The sequence below is a fragment of the Henckelia pumila genome, unplaced genomic scaffold (genome assembly GCF_033568475.1).
Source record: "Henckelia pumila isolate YLH828 unplaced genomic scaffold, ASM3356847v2 CTG_461:::fragment_3, whole genome shotgun sequence".
NCBI lineage: Eukaryota > Viridiplantae > Streptophyta > Magnoliopsida > Lamiales > Gesneriaceae > Henckelia > Henckelia pumila.
This window is the reverse complement of record NW_027331831.1, coordinates 13703061-13723953: the sequence shown is the minus strand read 5'-3', so window position 1 is coordinate 13723953 and position 20893 is coordinate 13703061.

Below are 20893 nucleotides of genomic sequence, written 5' to 3'. Positions count from 1 at the left end.
GTATGTTTTCTATCCCATGCACTATAGGGAATGTTAGACTTGAAAAGGCCATGCTGGATCTAGGAGCATCAATCAATGTTATGCCATATTCTATCTATGAATCCTTGAAACTTGGTCTATTGAACAAAATTGGAATTGTTATTAAGTTAGCGGATAGGTCTAATGCATACCCTAGGGGAGTAGTGGAGGATGTGTTAGTGCAAGTAAATGAATTAGTGTTTCCTGCAGATTTTTATGTGCTAGACATGAAAAATGGTGATCATAATAGTCCTATTTTGTTAGGCAGACCATTCTTGAAAACGTCCATGACTAAAATTGATGTTCACAGTGGCACACTTACTATGGAATTTGATGGCGAGGTTGTGAAATTTAATATTTATGATGCTATGAAATTTCCTGATAGTGATGATTGTGTGTTTTCTGTTGATATTGTGGATTACTTGGCTCAAGATTATTGTGAGCATGCAGGAAAAGATGATCTAGATGTGGCTATTATTGCACCCATTCAGCAGAATGATGGAATTGGATTCAGCGAGGAAGTGAAGGAGATTGAGGAAATTCTGAATAGTTCGCCTGAGCTACCTCAGTCAGGTAATGTCTCTTACATATCTTTACCAATCTCTAACACTAGGTGCCTTCCATCTGTTTTGCAGGTACCAGTGGTCGAACTAAAGACACTTCCAACCCATCTTAAGTGTGTTTTCCTTGGTGAAGGAGAAACATTACCAGTCATAATCTCCAATAGTTTGGAAGCCGACCAAGGGGAACAACTAGTCAAGGTACTACGAGAGCACAAGACTGCTATTGGGTGGACTATAGCAGACATCAAGGGAATTAGCCCGTCCACATGCATGCACCAAATTTTGATGGAGGATGGAGCAAACCCCTCACGTCAACCGCAGAGGAAGTTGAATCCACCGATGATGGAGGTGGTCAAGGCTGAAATTTTGAAACTACTTGAAGTTGGAGTCATCTACCCAATTTCTGACAGTCAGTGGGTCAGCCAGTACAAGTGGTACCCAAGAAAACCGGGATAACCGTGGTGAAAAACAAAGATGATGAATTGGTTCCCACCCGCATTCAAAATGGGTGAAGGGTTTGTATAGATTATAGGAAGTTAAATGCGGGAACCCAAAAGGATCACTTTCCTTGGTCATTTATTGATCAAATGATTGAACGTTTAGCATGTCATCCTTATTATTATTTTTTTGATGGGTATTATGGTTATTTTTAGATTGCCATTGCGCCAGAGGGTCAAGAAAAGACGACATTCACATGCCCGTTTGGCACCTTTGCGTACCGACGGATGCCCTTTGGACTTTGCAATGCACCGGCCACTTTCCAACGGTGTATGGTTAGTATTTTTTCGGACTTCATTGAGCATATCTTAGAAGTTTTCATGGATGATTTTACTGTCTATGGTGATTCATTCGAAAATTGTCTGTCTAACCTTGCACTTGTCCTTAAAAGGTGTGTCGAAACCAACTTGGTTTTAAATTCTGAAAAATGTCATTTTATGGTTAGGCAAGGTGTTGTATTGGGTCATGTCGTTTCATCTAAGGGAATAGAGGTAGATAAGGCTAAAATCGATATCATTCAGTCTCTCCCTTATCCCACATGTGTGCGGAAAGTGCGTTATTTTCTTGGCTATGCAGGTTTCTACAGGAGATACATTCAGGACTTCGCCAAGATAGCATCCCCCATGTGCAAGCTGTTGCAAAAGGACGTTCCGTTTGAGTTTGATGCACCATGCAAAACATCTTTTGATCAACTCAAAGATTCCTTGACATCTGCACCAATAATCCAGCCACCGGATTGGAGCAAGCCATTTGAGATCATGTGTGATGCCAGTGACTATGCAGTTGGCGCTGTTTCAGGACAAAAAGTTGGGAAAGAATTGCATGCTATATACTACGCTTCGCGTATCCTGAACGATGCCCAACGAAACTACTCCACCACTGAAAATGAGCTTTTAGCTGTGGTCTTTGCATTAAAAAAATTTTGCTCTTATTTACTTGGTACTAAAGTTATTGTTTACTCTGATCATGCAGCTCTTCGTTTTTTGATGGCGAAGAAGGAGGCAAAACCAAGGCTGATCCGATGGATACTACTTATGAGCGAATTTGATGTAGAAATCAAAGACAAAAGAGGGACCGAGAATCAAGTCGCTGACCACTTGAGTCGCCTAGTTCATGTTGATGAGGAGCTGAATTTGCGAGAAGAATTTCCTGATGAGCAATTATTTTCAGCAAGCGCCGAATTACCCTGGTACGCAAACATTGTGAATTATTTAGTTACTAATGGGTTTTCCTCTAAATTTTCAAGGGCGCAAAAGGACAAGGTGAGGAGCGATGCGAAGTATTATGTGTGGGATGATCCATACTTGTGGAAACACTGCGCTGATCAAGTCATACGACTATGTGTACCCGATAGCGAGGTAATTCCTATCATCACATTTTGTCATTCTTATGCATGCGGTGGCCACTATAAGTCGTGCGCTCAATGCCAAAAGACAGGTAACATCTCCCAAAGAAAGGAGATGCCCCAACAACCTATTCTAGTTTGTGAGATCTTTGATGTTTGGGGCATCGACTTCATGGGACCTTTTTCAAGTTCATATGGGTTTATCTATATTTTACTCGCTGTGGACTATGTCTCGAAATGGGTGGAAGCAAAGGCCACCCGTACTGACGATTCTCAAGTTGTTGCAGAGTTTATCAAGCATAACCTTTTCTCTAGGTTTGGAATTCCGAGAGCCCTCATCAGTGATAGAGGTACACACTTCTGCAACCGAACTGTGGCGAGTTTGCTTAAAAAGTACCATGTGACGCACAGGATCTCCACTACATATCATCCACAATCCAACGGTCAAGCTGAGGTTTCGAATAGAGAGATCAAATCTATCCTTAAAAAGACCATGAATCCTACTAGAAAGGATTGGAGCTTGCGTTTGGATGATGCCTTGTGGGCATATAGGACTGCATTCAAGACACCGATTGGAATGTCTCCATATCGTCTAATTTTTGGAAAACCTTGTCATCTACCGGTGGAATTGGAGCATAGAGCCTATTGGGCTATAAAAAACTTTAACATGCAGATGGATGAGAGTGGGGAGCACCGAAAACTGCAGTTGCAAGAATTGAAAGAGATCCGCAATGATGCCTATGCCAGCTCCAAGATTTACAAGGACAAAACAAAGGCCTTCCACGACAAGATGATCTCTAAACGGCACTTCGAAGTCGGTCAGAAAGTTTTGCTCTATCATTCCCGACTTTGGTTGTTTCCAGGTAAGTTACGTTTGCGTTGAAATGGACCGTTTGTTGTAACTAATGTCTTTTCTCATGGTGCAGTCGAAATTCAAAGCTTGGACACATCCAAAACATTCAAGGTGAATGACCATCGGCTTAAACACTATTATGAAGGAGTCCAAGAACATGTCGGAGAAAGCGAGCATGATATCACTCTTGATGCTCCGCCACATGTCGACTAAATCGCGGCATGCAGTCGAGCTATAGACTGACTGCAAATTTAGCGCTGACTGGGAGGCAACCCAGTGTTTCTTTCCCTTTTGTTTTTGCTCGTTCTTATTATTTTGATTTCTTTTTGTTTTTTATTTTTTTTCAAAAATTTTGAAAAAGCCAAAATTTATTTTTTTTTGGCTCGCTCGATCGGCAACATCTTGCCGATCGAGCAAGCGCTCTTTTCATTCGAGGCAGTAAGTTGGTTCTTTTTCTCTCGCTCAATCTGAAATATCTTGCCGATCGAGCGAGAGCGCTTTTGTTCGGGCAGTGAGTTGGGCCTTTTGCTGTCGCTCGATCCGCAACATCTAGTCGATCGAGCGACAGCCTTTTTACGCTAATTTAAACGCAAATTCCCCTTTCCCTCTCTCATTCTCTCTTTTCTATCTTCTAAATCCCTAAATCCCAAAAAAATCCTTTCTAACAATTTCTCTCCTTTAATTCTTTGTTCTTTCTTTTAATCTGCAGGGACTTCTCTCAGGCACCTCTACCTGACTTCGTTCTTCGCCGGTGTATCTCACGTTTCTTCAAGGATATGCCGGGATTTTGTCGCACGTCAGGTGTTTGACGAATTGCTTCTTTACTAATTGAATCATCTTCTTACTTTTCCATGGGACCTAAACGAACCCGCGTTCAAGGCGAGTCATCTTCTCGAGCCGCCGATCGCTCTTATGCCGAATTCACCGGGCTCTTTGTCACTGACGCCGCTCGTGATCGTTACATCACCGCCAAGGTAAATCGTTCCCCCATTCCTGAACGCGGCTTTGAGTTAGAATTAGGCTATCCTGATATTGTTGGGACTATTCACGAGCGGGGTTGGACAAAATTCTGCGAGCCACCTCCTCCAGTTGTAGTACCGATTGTTCATGAATTTTATGCGAATGCAGAAGAAAGGACGGATAGCAAGGCGGTTGTTAAGGGGAAACTGATTTCTTTTTTGCCCCATGAGTTGAATGCTTTGTATGAAATACCGGAGGTGGACGATTCTCTCTATCAAAGCCTGCAAGCCGATCCGGGTTTGGATGAGTTTCTTGAACAACTGGCGTACCCTGGAGCTACATGGGTTGACCCAGTTTCCATCGTGAAATTCAAGGAGCGTTTCCTAGGTGTGCTTCCTGCTTCTTGGTATGCTTTTGTGAATCGGCGTCTGATGCCGATATTACATTCAAGCGAGGTAAATCTTGAGCGCGCTATCCTCCTTTATGCGCTTGATATAGGAGCACCAATCAATGTGGGGCGCGTCATCCATAATGAGATCCACCGGTCGATCCATAATGTCACAGTGGGTCTCTAATTTCCCATGATCATCTTTTTTCTATGCATACGCGCCGGAGTTGTTATTCGTAATGATGAAGAGTGGTTGTAGCCTCAGCGACCACTCGACTCCGCTTTTATTGTAGCGACCCTACCCGGATCCACTACCTAATCAGAGTGATTAGCGCAAGCAACAATAATTAAAGCGTTAAATAGCGGATAATTCCAAAGTACAACAAATCCAATCGGCAGAATACAACCGACGATAGAAACAGTGTATAATTCTTTATACAACCAAATCGAAATTAGGGTATCAGAATCCCTAACAAACTACCTCTGAACGGTAGCAACCTCAACCCTGCTGGGAACCATCGGAACCGTCCAGCCTCAAACCTGCCCCGCCACAAGGTACACAACGAATGCCCAAACACAGGGGCGTGAGCTAGAACACTCAATACGGAAGCAATGATATAAATACAGATATGAGCATGCACATGACTTTAAAAATCAGGGTTAAATCACTTTACTCATGGCGCCTGAAATACACAGTACCGTGCAAGAGAGTGACTCTGCGTGGTACTCGTATATTCCTAAGACACGAATCATCAGGAAGAATCGCCTCGACTGATGGAAACTGTCATGACTCACATCATACCCGATGCAGTCTCCGTAAAAACATATGCATGTGCTAAAAACAGTAAAACATAGCCAATACAGCACATACATCATGCATCACACACATATGTATAAATATCATGTCGGCTATCTCGGTCAGTACTTACGTACCTCTAACACTGCAAGTCGACTCCTAGCACACCCATCTAGGTCCAAAGCCTACAAGTCTGCTCTACTGCATCTACACATGCAAAAGTCCATGCATCACTATAAACGCTCTAAAAGCCTTAACTAAGCTATTTCATACTCCTAAATATTTTTAGAAAGCCAAATTATACCTTCGTCCGTCGTCAGTCCGCTGGTGTAGAATCGCCTCAAAACTTAGGCACACCTCCGCTACGACGCCGGGATCGCTAGGCAACTTCCGGATTCCCAATAGGATGCCAAGAACTCCGTAGATCTAAGTAAGAAGGTTCGAAAACCAGAGGAAAGGAGGGGAAATCGGTGCACAGAATGAGGGCTCGGACCCCTTATTTATAGACGGCGATCAGAACGTCCGATCCCTCATCGGAACGTCCGATCGCGAACGGAGCGTCCGATCGTGACATCGGAACGTCCGATGTCACCTCACGTGCGTAAGCAGTGACGTCATCTTGCTGACGTCGGTGATGATGCCAGCCCTAGCCAGAACGGAACGTCCGATCCTCCAACGGAACGTCCGATCCCGATCGGAGCTTTCGATCTGTGCTTCGGAGCTTCCGATCCACTTCGGATAATTTTAGGCAAAATTTAGTAATTAATTTCCTTAATTACCTTGATTAATTGCGGGTCTCTACATTCTCCCCCACTTAAGAAATTTCGTCCTCGAAATTACAACTTAAGGAAAACATAGTATGCAAAATCAATGCTCTTATTACAACTGAACAATATACATTCGATACAACAGAGTACAAAATCTTAAAACAACTCGGGGTGCTCGGCTAACGTCTGACTCTCCAACTCCCAAGTAGCTTCCTCTGTACCTCTGCGTTGCCATTATACCATCACCAACGGTATGCGCTTGTTACGAAGCACCTTGTCCTTCCTGTCGAGAATCCTGAGAGGTTTCTCCACATATGACAAATCATGGTCTAGTTGCACCTCAGTCGGACGCAAGATGTGGGACTGATCCGCCACGTACTGTCTCAACAAAGACACGTGAAACACATCATGAATCTTTGAAAGATTCGGTGGCAAGGCTAGACGATAAGCCACATCTTCAATCTCGAGAATCTCGAAAGGACCAATAAATCTTGGTGACAAATTACCCTTGAGACCAAACCTCATCACCTTCCGGAAAGGTGATACACGCAAGAATACATACTCTCCTTCTTGAAAATTAAGTGGCCTGCGGTGAGTGTTCGCGTAGCTAGCCTGTCGATCCTGGGATGCCTTAATCCTGCGTCGGATCAATTCTACTGCATCAGTCATCTGCTGAATCATCTGAGGACCCTCCACCTGCCGCTCACCCACCTCGTCCCAAAACAAAGGTGTATGACAACGACGTCCATAAAGAGCCTCAAATGGTGCCATGCCAATGCTGCTATGGTAGCTATTGTTATAAGCGAACTCCACCAATGACAAATGATCGTGCCATGCTGGGCCAAAATCCATTACGGTAGCTCGAAGCATGTCCTCGAGAGTACGGATAGTCCTCTCCGATTGTCCATCAGTCTCTGGATGATACGCTGCGCTCAAACTCAAAGTGGTACCAAGAGCACGCTGAAAACTCCCCCAAAATCTTGAGGTGAAACGAGGATCTCTGTCGCTCACAATACTCAGTGGAATACCATGGAAACGGACAATCTCTTGCACATACAGCCGTGCCATCCTGTCGAAGGTGAAATCCCGATTATATGGTAAGAAATGCGCGGATTTCGACAATAGGTCAACAACAACCCAAATCGCGTCGCAATTCCTGGAAGACATAGGCAAGTGGTTGACAAAGTCCATCGTCACATGCTCCCACTTCCACTCAGGAATATCGAGATTGTGAAGTAGACCTCCGGGTCGATGATACTCTGCCTTGACCTGCTGACACACAAGGCATCGGGACACGAACTGATAAACGCTGCGCTTCATTCCTTTCCACCAAAATCGAGTACGTAGATCCTTGTACATCTTCATGCTGCCAGGATGTACTGAGAACCTACTATGATGAGCTTGCGATAAGATCTCATCTCTAAGTGTGGAATCATCAGGCACAACCACACGACCAGAAAGACACAACAAACCATCCGCCTGAAAATGGAAACCAGCTGAATTCTCACCCTCAGTGAATCGGGCTAATCTCTGCATCTTGGGATCAACACCCTGTGCCTCACGAATACGTCTATACAAGGCTGGCTCGGCAAGCACAGACACAGCACGAACTCCCTGTTGTTCCTTCTTATGACGGAAAGTGAAACCCAAGGAACAACACTCTTCGACCATTCATGACACTGCACTGGTACGAAGGGAACTCAAATAAATATTGCGACTAAGCGCATCAGCAACCGGATTAGAAGATCCTGGATGGTAATTGATTTCGCAATCATAGTCCTTCAGCAAGTCCATCCAACGGCGCTGTCGCATGTTCAACTCTGCCTGAGTGAACAGGTACTTCAAACTCTTATGATCAGTAAAAATCTGGAATTGTTCACCGTACAAATAATGACGACATATCTTCAGAGCAAAGACAATGGCTGCAAGCTCTAGATCAGGTACGGGATAATTTCCCTCGTGAGTCTTTAGTTGCCTGGAGGCATAGGCAATCACATGCCCATTTTGAGTCAACACACACCTCAAACCCTGAAGAGAAGCATCGGTGTGGACTACGAAACCACCAGATCCAGTCGGCAAGGATAGTACTGGAGCAGTCGTCAATCGACGTCTCAACTCACGAAAACTGTCTTCGCACACGGAAGACCACTCAAAAGAAACATCCTTTCGCTTCAACTGTGTCAAAGGCCTGGCTATCTGAGAGAAATTCTCCACGAATCGACGGTAGTATCCGGCCAAACCCAAGAAACTACGAATCTCAGATGCTGTCGTCGGGCGCGACCAATTAAGAATAGCCTCTGTCTTGCTAGGATCCACTGATACTCCATCTTTAGAAATGACATGACCAAGGAACACAACTCGGTCAATCCAGAAGTCACACTTGCTGAGCTTAGCATACAACTGATGCTCTCGCAAGGTCTGTAAAACAGTACGAAGATGAAAGACATGCTCATCCATGCTACGAGAATACACAAGGATGTCATCGATGAACACTACAACGAACTTATCCAAGAGCTCTCGGAAAACCCTGTTCATCAAATCCCTGAAAACAGCTGGAGCATTCATCAGACCAAATGGCATCACTAAGAACTCATAGTGCCCATATCGAGTACGAAATGCTGTCTTCAAAACATCCTCATCTCTAACTCGCAACTGATGATACCCAGAACGCAAGTCGATCTTGGAATAGACAGTAGTACCCTGCAATTGATCAAACAGATCGTCAATTCGCGGGAGAGGATACTTGTTCTTTACTGTCACTTTATTCAACTGACGATAGTCAATGCACAAACGCATCGAACCATCCTTCTTCTTGATGAATAGAACCGGGGCTCACCAAGGTGAAACACTGGGTCGAATGTAGCCCTTATCAAGAAGATCCTGCAACTGCTGCTGCAACTCTCGCATCTCAGATGGAGCTAATTGATACGGTGCTCGGGAAATCGGCGCTGTCCCTGGCAACAAGTCAATGCCAAACTCGATCTCTCGCACAGGTGGTAACCCTGGAATCTCGTCGGGAAACACATCCGGGAACTCACTGTCTACTGGTATCTCCTCCATGTCCGGACCCTCTAAGGATGCATCAATCGCATAGATCAGGTAGCCTTCCCCGCCAGACTCTAAAGCACATCGGGCTTTCAGAGCAGAAACCACTGGCATCGGGGGTCGCGCTCCCTCACCATAGAAATACCAAGAATCCTCAGCCTCGGGGCAAACTGGACAAATCTCTGGTAGCAATCCACTACCGCTCGATACGAAGTCAGAAGATCAATTCCGATGATACCATCAAAGTCATCCATCGCTAAAACCATCAGGTTAGCGCTCAATAGATGTCCCTCAAATCCCAAAATACAACCCAAAACAAGACGCTTAGCTAAGACTTCCTGACCCATCGGAGTCGAAACCGCTAACAAGACGTCTAAGGAAACAAAAGGTAATCTATGCCTCTTAACAAACCGAGCTGATATGAATGAATGCAAAGCATCGGTATCGATCAAAAGATAAGCAAGAAAACCGCACAAACTAAAAGTACCTGCAATCATATTCTCACTGTCTGCCTGAGCCTGCTCCTGGTTCAGCGCAAACACCTGCCCCTGAGCACGCGGGCGCGATGACTGTCCTCTCGAAGAAGACTGAGAATGATGTCGCTGCGATGGCTGCGACTGCTGACGCTGCTACGGCGAAGGCTGCTGCTGATACTGCGGTGGCTGATAGATAGTGGTTTGAGAACCACCAACACTCCCCGAACCACTCACTGTACCGGCCAAAGTGGGACAATCTCTCTTCATGTGACCCTCCTGGCCGCACTGAAAACAAACACCAGTGATATGAGGACACAGTCCTGGGTGATGCTTCCGTTTGCACTGACGACAACGTCGTGAATCACCAAAACGATGAACACCGCCAGATCCGGAAGAAGAAGAAGAAGAAGTACCACCCTGTCTCTTAAAAGACTGGACCCTTGGACCCAAAGAGCTAGATGGTCTGGATGCAGAAGATCCGAAAGTCCTGTTCCTCTGCAGACTGTCCTCTGCCTGGTGACAATTGTTCACCAAATTCTTGAAGTTCCTCTCTCTGCCCACGGCAACCAACTGATGAATGTCAGGGTTAAGGCCCTGAAGAAATAGATCGTACATCGTCTCTGAGCTACTTGCAATATAGGGACTGAAAGAAAGAAGCTCAATGAATTTCTGCTGGTACTCATCAATGGTCATAGTACCCTGTCGCAAACTCAGCAACTCGCTCGCCTTCGTCTGACGCAAAGCTGGAGGAAAGTAATGCTTCTCAAAGGAAGACTTAAACTCAGCCCAAGTAGCGGTACCCCTGGCGGCAATAAACGGAGTAGAAGTAGCTCTCCACCACCTCTTCGCATTTCCCTCTAGAACAAAAGCTAAAGTCCCCATCTTCTGGGCTTCAGTACACTGATACTCCCGAAAACAACTCTCCATACGCTCCAACCAGTCCTCAGCAACTGCAGGAGCCTCGCCACCCACCAATGGCTTAGGAGCCATCTGAAGAAAACGGTTCATACTAAAACGCCTATGATCCTCATGATGATGTCTACGGTGATGTCTCCTTGGTGGATCACCCCAACGACCACCGCTAGCCTGACTCTCGTAATCATCATCTGCCATCTGTAAATAACAACAGACAACTCTTAAAATCCGCTTTACTAATTCCCAGTTGCAATGCGCTCTGATACCAATAAATGTAGCGACCCTACCCGGATCCACTACCTAATCAAAGTAATTAGCGCAAGCAACAATAATTAAAGCGTTAAATAGCGGATAATTCCAAAGTACAACAAATCTAATCGACAGAATATAACCGATGATAGAAACAGTGTATAATTCTTTATACAACCAAATCGAAATTAGGGTATCAGAATCCCTAACAAACTACCTCTGCACGGTAGCAACCTCAACCCTGCTGGGAACCACCGGGACCGTCCAGCCTCAAACCTGCCCCGCCACAAGGTACACAACGAATACCCAAACACAGGGACGTGAGCTAGAACGCTCAATACGGAAGCAATGATATAAATACATATATGAGCATGCACATGACTTTAAAAATCAGGGTTAAATCACTTTACTCATGGCGCTTGGAATACACAGTACTGGGCAAGAGAGCGACTCTGCGTGGTACTCGTATATTCCTAAGACACGAATCCTCAGGAAGAATCGCCTCGACTGATGGAAACTATCATGACTCACATCATACCCGATGCAGTCTCCGTAAAAACATATGCATGTGCTAAAAACAGTAAAACATAGCCAATACAGGACATACATCATGCATCACACACATATGTATAAATATCATGCCGGCTATCTCGGTCAGTACTTACGTACCTCTAACACTGCAGGTCGACTCCTAGCACACCCATCTAGGTCCAAAGCCTACAAGTCTGCTCTACTGCGTCTACACATGCAAAAGTCCATGCATCACTATAAACGCTCTAAAAGCCTTAACTAAGCTATTTCATACTCCTAAATATTTTAGGAAGCCAAATTATACCTTCGTCCGTCGTCAGCCCGCTGGTGTAGAATCACCTCAAAACTTAGGCACATCTCCGCTACGACGCCGCGATCGCTAGGCAACTTCCGAATTCCCAATAGGATGCCTAGAACTCCGTAGATATAAGTAAGAAGGTTCAAAAACCAGAGGAAAGGAGGGGAAATCGGTGCACAGAATGAGGGCTCGGACCCCTTATTTATAGACGGCGATCGGAACGTCCGTTCCCTCATCGAAACGTCCGATCACGAACGGAGCGTCCGATCGTGACATCGGAACTTCCGATGTCACCTCACGTGCGTAAGCAGTGACTTCATCTTGCTGACGTCGGTGATGACGCCAGCCCTAGCCAGAACGGAATGTCCGATCCTCCAACGAAACGTCCGATCCCGATCGGAGCTTTCGATCTGTGCTTCGGAGCTTCCGATCCACTTCGGATAATTTAGGCAAAATTTAGTAATTAATTTACTTAATTACCTTGATTAATTGCGGGTCACTACATTTATCGAAGTCAAGAGGGAGTATCATGTTAAGAATTTTATGAGGGACGGCCACTTTCAACAACCGCCAGCCCCGCCAAGGCCACCTCCACCTCTTCGTCGCTCTCAAGCCGATGCCATCCGTGAACTCACTGCCTACGCCCATCATCAGGATGCATATAATGCGGTGGCGGCTCATAATTCGTAAGCTGTGGATGCTTTAATGAGAAATCTCACATTGCACTTTGGTCTTGATCCAAATGTCGTTCCGGCTGCTCTGCCATATCCGCCGTCTTTCCCGTTCCAGTATGCCGCTCCTGTCCTTCCTCCGGAGGCTGAAGAGGAAAACGTCGCCGACCGTTAAACCAAGGGAGTTCCGTTTTCATTTTTTTTTCATCTCATTTTAGTTGTTTGTTCATATTTTGTCTTGTAATGCATTGAGGTCAATGCTTAGGTTGAGTTTGGGGGGGGGGGGGGGGGGTTGCATTGTTTGCATTTTGTTTCCTTTGTTTGTATTGCATTTTTCTTGTGTTGTTATGCATCGTATTGTTGTTGTTGTTGTTTATGTTGCCAAAATGCATAAGTTGAGGATGAGTTATCTGCCTATGATGAGATAGTTGAAACATTATGATTTTTTTCAGAAAAAATTTACTCTTGATGGGATATGAGAAACCGTAGGTTGATTGTTGAATATCTTTAAGCACACATGTTTAACCAGTGAAGTGTAGTGATGTATTAGATTTTGTGGATGGTTGTTGGACCATTGGAAGATAATAGGTGTTTGTGAAATTTGATAGTGCTTGAATCTTGATTTTTTTGATATGTCATACAGTTTCTTGGGCGCACCTTAAAATTTTTTGTTTTATGAAAAAGAGAAACAAATTTTTTGAAAACCAATTAACTCCATCCGAGTTGCGAGCGAGATGTTTGAAATCCTATTCATCTTGTTTGTGGCTAAGTATGCGGATTATATGAGGTTATTCTTTTGACAAAATAATATAAAAATTCCATCCGGGCTTGAAATATGAATGAAATTCTATTCATTATTTCATAGCTAAGTTTGCGGACCTAATGGGATTGTAGTTCCATCCGGGCGATAGACGAGGGGATTGAAATTCGAATCCTATCTAGTTTTAGCTAAGTATGCGGGTAATTATTGGGACTTTTAAAATGTCGGGTGCAAAATCCGACGGTGCGTAATTATTCTCAAGGCAGTTGTGTTGTGTTGAAAGATTGTTGGGAGGAGAGTTCTTGATGGTGAGGCTTACACTGAATTGTTATAGGTCGGCGAACAGTCTTGAAACTGTCTTTTGAAGTTGCATGTAGCTGGGGTAACATGACACACACACACGTTCGCATTCGACTGAAGGTGTATCATTGATGATTGAGAGTAGCTATGAACTTGTTTTAAATATAAGTGGTTTTCTCTGAGGCTATATTATTGCATAATTCTCCTTACTTATGTGTTTATTTTCTTTCATTTTGTTTTGCATGACTTACTCGAGGGCGAGTAAGGGTTAAGTATGGGAGAGTTTGATAGTTATCTTTTTATTGCATTTTTTAGTGTCATTTTGTTGTCGTTTTGCATTTGTTTACATGTTTTATTTTTGCATTTTGTTCGTATTGCATTTTTCGTGTTTGCATGATTGGTTTCTCATTTTTGTGGTTAGGTCGCATATTTTAGCGGACTAGGACGGAACTTTGGAGGCATGGAAGTGCTGGAATTTCTGAAGATTTTTTCAGCCGCTCGATCCGCAGTTCTTTACCGATCGAGCGGGCGCCTTTTTGATGAAAACAGTAACTTCGGGATTTTTCAGCCGCTCGATCCGCAAGATGTTACCGATCGAGCGGCGCATGTGTTTTGAAGACAGTAGGTTAGGGATTTTTTGCTCGCTCGATCCGCAAGATGTTGCCGATCGAGCGGGCATCGCTATCCGGAAAGAATTTTATATTTTTGAAAACTTTGTTATTTTAGACTCTAGGCTTTATTAAGCTTTTAATTCCGTTTTAAAGAGATTATTAGCCTATTGTGGAGAATTTCTATTGGAGGCTAGGTTTTGTTCTTCAATTTTCTCTCAAGTTTTCTTCTTTTCTTTGAATTATTCTTGAATTTTCATGAATCGTTGTAGCTAAACCTTATATACTTTGTTGAGGGAGACGAAACCTTGATATATTTTATTCATGAGATTCGATTCATAGTGTTTAATTCTTGTTAAGTATCAATAATTGATTTGGTTTATTTCATGTTTGTGTGCGAGATTTTAGGATTGGCCATCTTAGGATTTTGTTTTGCAAGCTATAGCTAAATTAGGATTCAAATCCGTAATTGTTTGAATAATCTAATTTGCGAAGCAACTACGTTTGATATTTTTTGCTGTTGAATTTATTAAATTGTAGGATCAATTATTGACTAGGCTAAATACAACCGCTGGTGTTTGTGTTGTCTAGGTTCGTCAGTTTTACTAGTTTGAATGCTACCGTAGATTTAAATCTAGATTGCTGTTATCTGGGTTAATTTATTGGTAAGGGTTAATCTAGAATGCTGTTTTATAATTAACTAAAATTAAGATAAAACAGGAATTTGATTTTCAATGACGAATATTTAATAGGATTAATTATTTTTAGGAAATCGATGATTGAATGAATGAATATCAAGGGTGTAGTCAACCGATACCAAGTCTCGTCTCTTATTGATTTCTCCAATTTAATTTTCATTCTTGCATGATAGTGATAATTTAAATATTTAATTGCTTAAATTTTTAGTAGTTAACCTCAAATCTCAAAACCCCCTTTTGTTTACTTAGGACACATTAAATTTACCTTTCCTCGTGGGAACGATCCCTACTCTCACTACTACATAATTTATTTATCTTTTTGGAGTCGGGTAATTTGGGAGCGACACGACTGAGCGCTACCAGATGTTTTGAAGCTGCTGTCAAAATTTCAGCTCAATCCGACAGTTACATTGTGAGATATGATTTTTTGAAAATTGTCGCGAGATGCAGATTTTTTTCTAACCAAAGAGGCATGCGCGGCCATGTCTAATTCACTCGTGGGCACGCGTCAGGGCAAATTTGAGCATCCAAGAGACAGAGAGTCATGCGCGGGCGCCCATCTCTTCAGGCGCGGGTGCGCCATCACGAAAGTCGATTTTTTTTAGTTTTTCGGGAAGGAAACTTGTGGATCTTCTTGGGCTTTTATTTACTGGATTTGAAGCACATATAAAAGGGATTCTTTTGCACATAATAGAAGGGGAAGCCGCCGCACATCAGAGGAGAATCACATGCACGATCGAGAGAGAAATTTGAAGGAAAAATCTGCGCAAACTTGAAGAGAAAATCTAGAGCAAGGAAGAAGATCGCGTTATCCGCACACGACATTGCATCTTTGGATTTGTTTTCTTTATCTTTTGTCATTAAACTTTGATTTGATGTTTAGTTTCATGAACATGAATTGTTTTTGCAATATTTTGATTATGAACTAAACTTTTTAAGTCTAGAGGTTGATGGAACCTGGTGTAGGCACTTTCATGAATTTTTGATTTTATTGAATTGAGTTTCTTCTAGATTAATTGTTTTTCTAGAATTGATTGTCTTTTCAATTATCTGATCAATAATTGATTTGTAATATTTATTTGAAATCTGGCACTCGGGAGAGGAGATTTTGAATAGGACCATTAGAACATACACTGTTAATTATTTATATTACTCGGGAGAGTGTATAATTTTAACAGAGCTTTTAAAAAGAAAATTGTTTTAAATTGATCACTGCAATTAGATTCTGAATAGGGATATTGGAATTGAATTGTAGTTGATATATTTTATTCGGCACTTGGGAGAGGGAATAATACACTTAAGTGTACTTGACTATTAATTGATTCAAATTCATGAAGATTACTTAATTAGGATTGACTGTTGTTGAAATCAGGTGAAATCTAAACCTCTAGACCATTTTTCTCTGATTGATATTTATCTGAAAGTTGTGTGCGTGCTATCAAGAACTCGTTTGATTATTTATTTTTCTGCAAAATTCTGAGATTTTAATTTTCTAGATAAAATTTAGACTATTTTAATTACAAGCACTGAATATTTTTATTTTACTCTCTGTGAGATCGATACTTGATTTTATCACTATATTAAAACTTGACACTTGTACGCTTGCGAGTAATTTTCACAACAAGTTTTTGGCGCCGTTGCCGGGGAGTAAAGTTTGATTAATTTTTAGTATTGTTACCAATTAGTCTAGATTTTAATTTAGAGTTTTTTTTTTAATTTTAAGTTACTAATTGATTTCTTCTTATTTTTAATTGCAGTCTATGCGACGATCTCAAAGTGCGAATTCTTTACTTTTTGATCCGGAGATCGAGCGCACTGCACGTGCTTTAAGAAGAGCTAGAAGAGAAGAAATTGAGAGAATGGCTGAAGAAGAAGCACAACAACCTCCCTTGGTGCCAATTAGAGATCACTTCCAGTCGACGATCTAGGCTCACTATTCTGGAATCGCTCGAGGGACGATAAATGCCAACAATTTTGAACTGAATCCGGCTTTGATCAACATGGTTCAACATAACCAGTTTAATGGGAGTGCAACTGCCGATCCTCATCTACACCTACGGACTTTCTTGGAAATAACTGATACGGTAAAAATTAATGGTGTTCCTGAGGATATTATTCGTTTACGCTTGTTTTTTTTTTCTCTCAGGGATCAAGCTAGAAGTTGATTGCATTTGTTGCCGCTAGGGATCATTACTACATGGGAGGATATGGCAGTCAAATTTCTTGCAAAATATTTTGCACCTGCCAAGTCCACCCAACTGAAAATTGAAATCAGCACTTTCCGGCAGATGGACACTGAACAGCTATACGAGGCATGGGAAAGGTATAAATAGTTATTAAGATGTTGTCCTAACCACAATTTTGCAGATTGAGAACAGATCGAGTGGTTTTACAACAGACTGAATGCGCCCACGAGAATGTCTGTGGACTCTGCTGCTGGAGGTACTATTTTTGCTAAGGACCATGTACAGGCCTATGATTTGTTGGATCAGATGACGATCAATAGTTTTCAATGGCCATTTGAGCGTATGGGAGTTAAGAAGCATGTTGAAGTGTATGCAGTGGATCCTCTCACATTTATTACTGCCCAATTATCTGCACTGACTACACAGGTGTCTGCGTTGAATAAAGTGAGTGTTGCAGAACCAGCAGGTGTGCCGGGTGCTATGGAAGAATCTCACCATTCTAAACAGGTGCAGTACATAAATCAAAGAGCTTATGGGGGCTACAGAGGTAATCTTATTCTCAATACTTATCACCCTAGTTTGAGGAATCATGAAAATTTTTCTTATGCTAACAATAACAATGTGTTGAATCCTCCGGGGTTCATTATAAATAAGGGTGAGGGTAAGTCATCTTTGGAGGATGTTGTTAGTACTTTCGTGCAGGAATTGAGTAAGAGAATGGCGAGGACTGAGACTCGCTTGGACAGCTTAGAGACGCACATGGCCAACATGGGCGCGGTATTGCAATCCATGGAGACTAGCATTGGACAGTTGGCGAACGCACTGAAAGATAACAACCGCGGCCAGTTCCCAAGTAATACTGAGGTGAATCCCATAGAACACTATAAGGCCATAGAATTGAGTAGTGGGAAAGCAGTTGGAGTCCAAGAACCTGCTATTTAAGAGAATAAAATTGAGGAAGAATTCGAGGAGCAACAGTGTGAACTTGAGCTGAAACCGATGTACAAGCCGCCACTTCCATACCCGTAGAGATTCAAGAAGAAGGTGTTGGACGAACAGTTTGCCAAGTTTCTTGACATCTTCAAGAAACTTCAAATCAATATTCCATTCGCCGATGCTTTGCTGCAAATGCCGAATTATGCTAAATTCTTGAGGGAGGTGATGTCTAAGAAGCGGAAGTTGGAGGAGTTTGAGACCGTGAATATGACTAAAGAGTACAGTGATATCTTACAAAAGAAGCTACCACAGAAATTAAATGATCCGGGGAGTTTTACGATTCCTTGTATTATTGGTTCTTCTAATTTTAATAAAGCACTTTGTGATTTAGGAGCTAGCATTAATTTAATGTCTTTGTCTATTTTCAGAAGTCTAGGACTTAGGGAGGTGAAGCCCACGACAATCGCATTGCAGCTCGCCAATAAATCTATCAAATATCCGCGTGGAATCATTGAGGATGTTCTGGTAAAAGTAGATAAGTTTATTTTTCCGGTGGATTTTGTTGTGTTGGATATGGAGGAATATGGAAATATGCCTTTAATTTTGGGGATACCGTTCTTGGCTACTGCTGAAGCCAAGATTGATGTTAAGAAAGGTGCGTTGACGATGAGTGTAGAAGGTGAGAAAGTTACTTATAATGTGTTCAAGGAGGCTGAAAAACCATCCACGGAGAAGGTGTTCCTGGTTGAACAATCGAAGAAGATGGAATGTTGCTGCAAAGTTGTTAGTGCTGTAAAATTGCCAAGAGAGATTAATCCGAAGTTGGTGAAGATGAAGAAAAAGAAAAAGCGATCTAAGTTCAAGAGAGTTGTTGAGTTTTTTTGGAGGGTGAAGGAGAATGGAAAAACCTCCAACAAATCTAGGCAACCAGGCTGAAAGCGGCATCGAGTCGGGCTATGGACTATAAACTAAGCGCTTCTTGGGAGGCAACCCAAGTTATTTTTATTTATTTGCTTTATTTTTATTTGTTTAATTTTAGTTATTTTTGTTTCATTTTTTTTTTCATGTAGAAACTAGACATCAATAATAATTTTGAGTTGTGTAGGTGAAAAAGTTGAAGCGGTGAAAGTTTAGATGCCACCCCTGCATGAAGATTTTTGAGTGATTAAGATGATTCCGAGTACTGACGCTCGATTCTCAAGGTATGTGTTCTTGGTTTTATTTTAATTTTTTGTACATTGAGGACAATGCACAATTTAAGTTTGGGGGGTGTTTAAAAAAATTCTGAAAATTTTGAAAAATTTTCATGTGTTAATTTGAGTTGAATAAATGATGTGTACTTGTGTTGGCCTATGATGAAAATATTTTTTTGTGTTAAAAATGTTAATGTTAGTTATATTTAATCTTGAGTTCTCACCCATATGCATTATGCCTTGATTGTCTAGACTTAAGTGATTAGAGAACCTTTGTGATTTTGTAAGTGAATTGGATGATTTTATTCTTAAATTTGGTGATTTATGCTTGAAATTGAGGTAGAATTCTACGAGCTTAGAAATGAATTAGGCATTAAAATATGAAAAAATTAATAATAACTCCATCTGGGTCATTGATAAGGAATTGAAATCCTAATTCCCTTGTCCTTGGCTAAGTATGCGGAATAAATGGGGTTGCAAAAGTGAAAAAATTACTTTTTGAAAAAAATTAACAACTCCATCCGGGCTTGAAAAGTGTTTGAAATTCTATTCACTGTTCCATGCTAAGTTTGCGGAAAAAAATAATGGGGTTGATGTACCATCCGGTCTATAGACGAGAGGATTGAAATTCGAATCCTATCTTTAGTTATAGCTAAGTATGCGGGTAATTATTGGGGCTAAATAAAATAAAATCGGATGCAAAATATGGTGATTTTATGAAAAAAAAAATGATATGTCTTGAACTTAGCGAGTAGAAGTTGAACTTGGTGGAGAGTGTTTTGAAACTAGAGAGCGGAATTGATGATTTTGTGGAACCAACTTGTTGCATTAGTGTATCGAAAGCGAGGAGGATAGACAAGATTTGCAAATCACACACACACGAGAACTCTTGAGAAAATTAGCTTACATGTGTATTTAATCTTGGAATGTAAAAATTCGGAGGCCGACTATATTACTCATTATTGTTTTGCTCGGGACTAGCAAAAGTCTAAGTTTGGGGGAATTTGATAAGTGAAATTTATGCACTTGATTTATATATGATTTGTCTTGACTTTTGTGATGTATCGAGTGGATATTATGCATGTTAGTTGTTGTTTTTGTGAGTTTCAAGAATTGGCGCAAAAAGTAGCAAGAAGAAGCGGAAGGATGCATTATGGAGTATCAAATTCAGAAAATTACTGGGAATTATTGAAGCATCAAAATCCATTCTCCACCGTTCATATTAAATTTTAGGATGTTTTGAAGCTTATGTTAAAATTTCAGCTCAATCCGACGGTTAGATTGTCAGATATGATTTTTTGAAAATTATCGCACGATTCAGATTTTTTTCTAACCAGAGAGGCATGCGTGGGCGCGCGTCAGGGCAAATTTGAGGATCCGGGAGACAGAGAGTCATGCGCGGGCGCCCATCTCTTCAGGCGCGGGTGCGCCATCGCGAAAGTTGATTTTTTTTAGTTTTTCGGGAAGGAAACTTGTGGTTCTTCTTGGGCTTTTATTTATTGGATTTGAAGTACATATAAAAGGGATTCTTTTGCACATAATAGAAGGGGAAGCCGCCGCACATCAGAGGAGAATCACATGCATGATCGAGAGAGAAATTTGAAGGAAAAATCTGCGCAAACTTGAAGAGAAAATCTAGAGCAAGGAAGAAGATCGCGTTATCCGGACACGACATCACATCTTTGGATTTGTTTTCTTTATCTTTTGTCATTAAACTTTGATTTGATGTTTAGTTTCATGAGCATGAATTGTTTTTGCAATATTTTGATTATGATCTAAACTTTTTAAGTCTAGAGGTTGATGGAACCTGGTGTAGATACTTTCATGAATTTTTGATTT